Raw genomic sequence first — 8,044 nt, 5'->3', positions numbered from 1 at the left:
GCTGGGGGCGCTGAACCTCTCCTGGCGACAACGACATTTCCTTTCTGGCCAGCCCTGGGGATTCTGGGTAGTGTAGTTCGGCTTCTGCCTCGGGTCCCTGGTGGGCTGCCCCTGTGCCCCTAGAGCTCTTCAGGCCAGAGGCTCTGCGCACCTGAAAACAGACTGCCCTGCTCTGCTGTTCCTGGCTGCAGAGAGGTGGTGGCTGCAGGAGACAATGCACGGAACCTTCAACAGGGTAGGGCGAGGAGATTAGGAAAAGGGTCCTAAGCCTGTCCCCTCCCTCCTGGGCCTCCTCTTACCCTGCCAGGTGACCAGGTCTTTTGGGGCTCAAGGGTATGACCAATGACAAACTCTGGACAAGCTTCTTTATTTCATCCACAGCCACCCTGTGGAAGGTCTGTTGTTATGCGCATTTTACAGAGAAGGAAGGGAACTATGGAAGGCAGAGTGGTAAGGAGTTGTGCTGCCAGCCCAAAAGTCACTGGATTCAAATCCACCAGTTGCTCTGAGGGATAAAGATGGGCAGTCTCTTAGTGTGGAATGTGTTGCCTTTGAAAGCCAACTAGTGGGTTGGTTATGAGTTAGTTTTGACTCAATGGTTTTAACATTAGAAACAGCAACAACAGAGAAGGAAACCAAGGCTGAGACTTGGAGATTCGCTCAAAGCCCCACACCTGGGAAATGCTGGAGCTGAGACTGGGATCATAGTTATCTGGTACAGCGGCTCAAGGAGAGTTTTGAGCCTGCATGGATGCTGGATAGCTCTGAATCTGTCTAAGCAAGTTTGTTGTTGTTAGACGTCTGTGGAGTTGACCGCAGCTCTTCCACCAATACCAGTAACCCTGCTCCCACTGTGCAGCTAGTATCCCCCACCCCAGGGAAAGAGTAGGTGGTTTATGACATCAGACAACTTGGCAGTCTTGGAGCCTGGCTTCTCACCCATGACCAAGGTTTCTAAAGGCCCCCAGAGCTGGGTTCCAGGTAGGTGATTCTAGAAGCTTGTTCTAAAGCCAGACATCCTGAGTGCACATGAGAGGAGGGGCATGGAGAAACCAGGAGGCCCCTGCCAATCTGTGGTCTCCCCTCTGAGAGATAGATAACCACAGGCCCAGGAAGCAACCAATTAAAGTGGAAAGTGGCATCTGTCTCTTGCCCAGCTTTGTCCCACTCTTATCTTCGCCCTGTCCTCTGGCACTGGCTCATGTCCATACACAAATACGGGAGCTGTCCCTTTCCAATTCAGCTTGGTCCTAGTCTCCTGACTTAGATCAAGGCAAAGTGGCACACCCAGTGACCCTCAGACAGCATGGATTTCTTAAGGACCCCATCTTGTAAATGTCTATTTCCAAGAAATCTTTCCTAACTTCCATCCTCACTCTCCTGCACCATAAACTCACTGCCCTATGAAGGGATTCAGTGCTTAGTCCCTTGTATTATCCAGTAATTAGATGCTACTCAGTTTATACGTATTGAAGAGGTATGGTGGAAGGACACAGCCCCTACACATACCTTTCCTTATTTTAAGCCATGCAATATCTCCTTATCCTGTTCAAACCAAGCCTTCTTGATCTATGTATAGATTTCACATGAGCAAAATGAGGTGTTCTGGGATTCCCAGTCTTCTCAATGTTAGCCATAATTTGTTATGATCCACACAAACACCTTTGCATAGTCAATAAAACACACGTGTCTTTATGATATTCTCTCCCTTGTCAGCCAAGACTTATCTGACATCAGCAATGATATTCTCAATTCCAAAGCCTCTTCTGAATCCATCTTGAATTTCTGGTAGTTCTCTGTCAATGCAGTGCTCCAGCTGCCTTTGAATAATCTTCAGCAAGATTTTACTTGCTTGTGGTATTAATAACATTGCTGGACCATTTCCAAATCCATTTGGATTATCTGGTTTTGGAATGGGAAAACATAGGGATCTCATCTAGTGAGTTGGTCAAGTAGCTGTCTTTCACATTTCATGATTTAGCCTAGTGTGCACTTCCAGGGTTGCAGAAACACATCAACTGGTATTTCATCAATACCTGGAGCCTTGCTTTTTTAACCAATGCCTTCAGTGAAGCATAGACTTCTCTTTTAAATACTACTGGTTTTTATCATATACTCCTTCTTGAAATTATTTCTTTCGACCAATTCCTTTTAGTATAGTGACTTCGTGTATTGTTTGTGTCTTCATTTGAGGTTTCCTGAAACATTCAATATTTTACCCATTAAATCCGTTGGCATTGCAACGCAAGGCTTCAGTTTTTTCTTCTGTTAAATAAGCTTGAGAAATTCTCAGTGTGTTCTCCTCTTTTGATTTTCTAACTTCAAGTCATTGCACACTTCATTGTAATACTTTGCTTTTCTTCTCAAGCTGTCCTTTGAAATATTCTGTTCAGCTCTATCATTTCTTCCTTTTGCTTTAGCTTCTATACTTCAAACAGCAAGTTTTGAGAAGCTGAACTACATGAAGAAGAATGAGTAATCAAGATTGGTGGAAGGCGGTATTTCCCTGGTTTGTCCCTCTGCCCTTTCCTCTCTCTGCAGACCAAGGAATCCTGACCAGGAGACCTCTTAATAAAGCTTCTTTAGCTTCCTTTCTTTCTCTGCTCCCTTCCTTGAGTCCTTGGACTTAAATCCCGTGTGAAGACCTAATATTAACTAAAGACAAAAGACTTCTACTAACCCCCCCAAAAAAAAGATTGGTAGAAGACTCACCAAGAACCTACATTATGAAAATAACACAACTATGCTTCTTGTTGTTGTTTGTATCCTTACCAAAAAAAATGAAGAAGACTTGAAGAACTTAGATCAAAAACTATAGCCTTCAAAAAGGATAGTAACACTAAGAAAACTCCTCACCACTGGGCCAATAGACAACATCATAATAAATGAAGAAAAGATCGAAGTTGTCAGCAACTTATTTTACTTGGATCCACAATCAACATCCATGGTATCAACAGTCAAGAAATCAAAAGACATGTTGCCTTGGTATTTTCAACTGCTTTGGGTGTGTCTGAAAGTTGGACAATGAAAAGAATGACGGAAGAAGCATCAGTGCCTTTGAACTGTATGGGTGAACAGTGTCAGATATCCCATGGACTGCCAAATGAACAAGTCTGTTGGAGGAAGCACAACCAGGTTTCTCCTTAGAGGTAAGAATAGTGACACTTCATCTCACATACTTTGGACATGTTGTCGGGAGAAGTGGGTCTTTGGGAAAAGACACCATGCTTGAAAAGTAGAGGGTCAACAAAAGACAGGAAGACCCTCAATGAGATGGACTGAAGAGAGATTACAACAATGAACTTGAGAGTACACGATACAGCAGGGTTCAGATCTGTGTTTGAGGGATGGTTATGAATTATAGTAGATTCAACAGTACCTAACAACAACAAAAGCAACAACTTAGTTTATATATTTATATTTATATTTATACTCTATCTCTATCTATATTTATATTATTTATAATATATATATATCTGCAACTCACAGCAACCCTATATACAACAGTCCTAAACCCTGCTCTATCCCTTACCAATCTTATTGTCTCTGACACATCTACCCTCATTACCCTACTCACTGAATCAATCCACTTCATCGAGGGTCTTCCTCTCCTGCACTGTCCCTCCACCCTCCCAAGCATGACATCCATCTTCAAGGATTGGTCCTGCCTTGCAACATGTCCAAAGTATGTCAGAGAAAGCTTCAGAATTCTTGCTTCCAAGGAGAAGCCAAGTTTCACGCTTTTCAGGACGAACCTGTTTGTTCTCCTAGCAGTCCATGGTATGTTCAATACTCTTCTCCAGCACCACAGCTCAAAGGCATCAATTATCCTTCTATCATCCCTAGTCATTGTCTAGATAGATAAATAGAGATAGCATGAGAGAGAGATAGATAGATAGATAGATAGATAGATAGATAGATAGATAGATAGATAGATAGATAGAAGATTTACTATTTGGGTGTCCCCATCTCATCTAGCAAACACATTACCCCCATTGCCTAGTTGCCTAGAACAGAGTAAACCTCCCTGAGTAGGGCAATCTGTGAGGTAAGGATGCTGTGCTGTTACCCAGAACTGCCTAATATGTGGTGAACAAAAACCTTCCCAGTTTGGTGGGAAGAGAACCCTTGATGTGAGTTCCTGAATGTGAATTTCCCTGAGGCCACTTGGACATGGCCCTGGACTTTCTGTTGGTTTCTGATGGGAATGATAAAACATCTACTGTGTGTGGAGAATTAAATGAGCAAGCACCACCCAAACAAGTCCTTTACTTTAACCTTGACTTTGTTAGATGGGCTCTACTGAGAAACCAAAGAGTCTGAGGACACTGACTTCTCAGTCTGGATCCCAAACCAGATCTGGCCAACTCTTTTAATTGTGCCCAGATGAGTGGGCTGCCCCTGCTAACTGGGATGGGTTACCTCCAAGTTAGGATGAAAATGACCACTGGGGACCACTGTCTCTGGTGTGTCCCACCAGACAAGATGCTAAGGTCTTCATGGCCGTTTACACCTCTTCTTTCACCTTAAATCCCTCTTTCACATGCTACTTTCTTATTATTTAATTTGAAGCCCCAGTTCTGCAAGGGTGGGATGGGCAGAAGACCCAGACAGTAGCTGTGGACCTGCTTACCAGGTCCTGAGCTTAGGGTCTGCGCCACCAGAGCCAGCCCTAACTAACCAAGGATCTAACAGGCCTGATAATACATGCATCCCTTGTCTCAGCTCCTGAAGGGTCTACCAAGGCTCCAGCCTCTCCAGCTTTCCCAGCTCTCTGCCTCTCCAACTCTCCTGCCTCCCCACACAGCCCTTTCTCTGCTCAGCATTTTCCAGAGCTCTGTGGGTGTTGGGCACAGACCCATGGCTGTCTCAGCATATGTGGAGGGCTTATGACGTGTCCACACAAATACTGACACAGCAACAACAACTCACATTGTCCAGCCCCTTCCTCTTTCTGGGCCTCACTATCCCCAGGCCCCCTAAAGTGACATCACAAGTGAAAGGAAAAGGAGGCAGATCAGGAGGGTCCACGCTCCACCAGGAGAAGGGGAATTCTCAAGGTGGTAAATGGGGAGTTCAGTGTATTTGTGCTTTTAGCAAGGGGACAAGGTCCCACTGGGGTCCTCAATTGCACGCACATTTGGTCCAAAAAAGTTGTGAAAACCCAAAGTCAGAAGCAGAAATATTGACCCCATCCAGTTGGGCTTTAACACACAGCCTTAATAACCAGACCCTGCTGCAGAAAGAGGCAGCTTCTCTGTGGCTTAGTGGTAAGGAGTTGTGCTGTCAAACCAAAGGCACAGGGTTCGAATCTAGCAGTTGCTCCATGGGAGAAGACTGGGAGATTGCTCCTGTGTGATTTACTGCCTCTGAGACTCCACTGGAGGGTCAGCCAGAAAATAGTTCCAACTCAACAACGCATAACAACCAATCAACCTCTCTGAGCATCCCTGAGCCAGAAATGTCACACACTTCAACTCTGCAAGTTTCCACAGCAGCTCCATGAAACAGGTCCAACCATCATCCCATTCTACAGATAAGGACATCTAGGTTTGGAGGGAAAAGAGATGTGGATTGAACCAAGCAGTCTGGCTCCTCAACTAGAAGACTGAGTGATTTAGAAACTCCCTAGGAAGCCTGTTATTGGAGGAATCTTGTTCCTCGCAGGGACCTACCTGCATCTCAGAGTCATACACAGTCCCCTGAAGGCACAATCATCTTGAGACAGATGGCCTTTCACAGGAAGGAAAAGCCCTTATTCTGCAGAGGAAGGTAAGTGCTGGAATTCTGTTGCCCTGGGAAACGGGGTTCTCTTCCCAACTGTTTGAGGATCAGAGAGAAAGCCAATGGTGAAGTCTGGAGTGTCCACTGGGAGGAAGTGCTGACATTCCCACAGGCCAGAGAGATGTCAAAGGAGAAACCCAGGGATGATTGATGAAGGTATTAATTAACATCAATAATAAATAGGTACACATTGATACTCAAAATGGTTATGAGTGAGTATTGATTGCTATAAATCAGGAAGTACATGAGTAAGTGGTTTTGATGTATGTGTGTGTCCAGCACTGAGCTGGGAAAGGGAACAGTGAAGGATAGTGCACTCAGGAAAGGTTTGTGTGTGTGATTCAGAGTGTGTGAGTGTGTAAATGAGTGTATAGTGGTGTAACTGCTTCTCTATGTGGTTGCATATTTAAAAGCTCAGAGTAACTATGCAAGATGTCTCAATGTCCAATTAATTTTGTAGGTCCACTTGAGTGTATGTTCCTGTGTGTGCGTGCACACATGTGAGCGAATGTGTGTGACTGTGTAGTGTGAATACGTGTGCATTATGTGAGAATAGATGTGTGTGTTTTCTAGCACGTGTGACTGTGTTCTGCACACGCTGTGGATAAGTGTGCACGAGTCTATAAGATGGTGTGTGTGTCTACCCGTTTGCCTGCCTTTGAAGGTTTATGTGAGCACACACGTTTTTGCTTGTGTACATGTGCGTGGAAAGGGACGATCTGCGTCTCTGAAGCTCTGGGAATGTGGTGTGTGATAGTATAATTGCAGAGTGAACATGTTTGTGTGGTGGGTGTGTGGTGTAAATGGGTGAGGGTATATTTGAGGATGTGCCTTTGGGTGAGGGTGTATGTGAGTAGACGTGTCTGATGGTCAGTATACGCGAACAAGTGTATCGTGTTGAAGTCTGAGTGTGTCTGTGAGATGTCTGTGAGGTTTGACTGTGTTTCTGGCAGTGTGGAGGTGTATAATTATGTGTATCTCTAGGAGACTGATGTTTGTGTGACTGTGGGGCTGGCAGAGAGAGGTCTTTGCGCGGTGCCCTGGAGGGACTACATTTACTGCATGGAGATTGGGGTTAGGAGCGCTGAGTTCAGGATGCTCCTGTATCCGCACAGGCTGAGCCCTGGGGTGAGGGCTGAGCGTTTGGGGCTTGCTAAGAGTTAGTTCCCAGTTGGGATCCTGCTTGGAGCGCTCCTCTCCCTCTGGCTGCCCCACTTCCCACCCCGCTTCCTTTCAGTCTGACCTGAGCCTCTAAAGCCACAGGTCTGGCCCAGAGGCCTCTTCGCCTCCTGGGACCTCCCTTGAAAGCACTGTCATCAACATCGCCCAGATTAAGTGGCACCCAGGTCAAAAAGCAAGGAGTTCGCGAGCGCACAGACGGAGCCCTGGCTCCGCCCTGCCCCTCCGCGCGGCACCCCACGTGCAGGCAAGGGGAGGGGAGGGGGACAGCGCCGTAAAACCCCAGCCCTGCGCTGGCTTGGAGGGAAGGGTCCCCTGACCCCAACCCCAGGAAGGCCTGAGCCGAGCGTCTGCAAAGTGGGCGCGGCCTGAATCGAGGTGGGGAGCGGCACTGGGAGTTCTCCAAGGTGCTAAAATAAACTCAGCAAAGGATCAGGTTTCTGGACCGAAATAACCTAGGAGCAGCCTCGGAAATGTGAACTGAGAAAGCGATCCGGGGCGGGCGGGCTGGGGTGGGAGGCGGTGATGCAAAGCCGCTTCGCCGCGCCGGCCCTAGGAGCAGGGACGCTCGGCTCTGTTCTTACGCGGTGCCCCGCAAGCCCTTCCCCACGGGTGGTGCTTTGGTGAAGCAGGGCTGCTCACCCAGCCCTCTCCGTCCCTTCTAGTGTCTTTGCTCCAAATAAAGGTCTGTAGTAGACTAACGCCCAACCCTGTAACCAGACAGCCTACAGCGCGCTGGTACACTTCAGCAACCTATTCCTTGGAAAGGAAGGAACATCATGCTTGGAAAGATAGAGAGTCAGCGAAGGAGAAGAGGACTCCCAACAAGATAGATGATGTGAGTGCTCCAGCAATGTCAGGGATGATGAGGATGGTCCAGGATAGGGCAGGTCGGCTAGCTGGTCAGAGAGTGGCTATGAGTCATTCTCAACAAGACCTAGAAACAACCACAATGCTCTGGGCACACCTGGGCATCTGAGACTCCTCAGTGAGAGGACTGCCCGATGGGGCTGATGTACTTGGAGGACATGGACAATGAACAAGAATAAGTAAAAAGAATAAGCCGTTGGGAAGTGATACG

Source organism: Elephantulus edwardii, unplaced genomic scaffold (assembly GCF_000299155.1).
Source record: "Elephantulus edwardii isolate Elephantulus edwardi_28Jun2011 unplaced genomic scaffold, EleEdw1.0 scaffold00116, whole genome shotgun sequence".
Lineage (NCBI taxonomy): Eukaryota > Metazoa > Chordata > Mammalia > Macroscelidea > Macroscelididae > Elephantulus > Elephantulus edwardii.
This window is presented reverse-complemented; position numbering follows the sequence as displayed.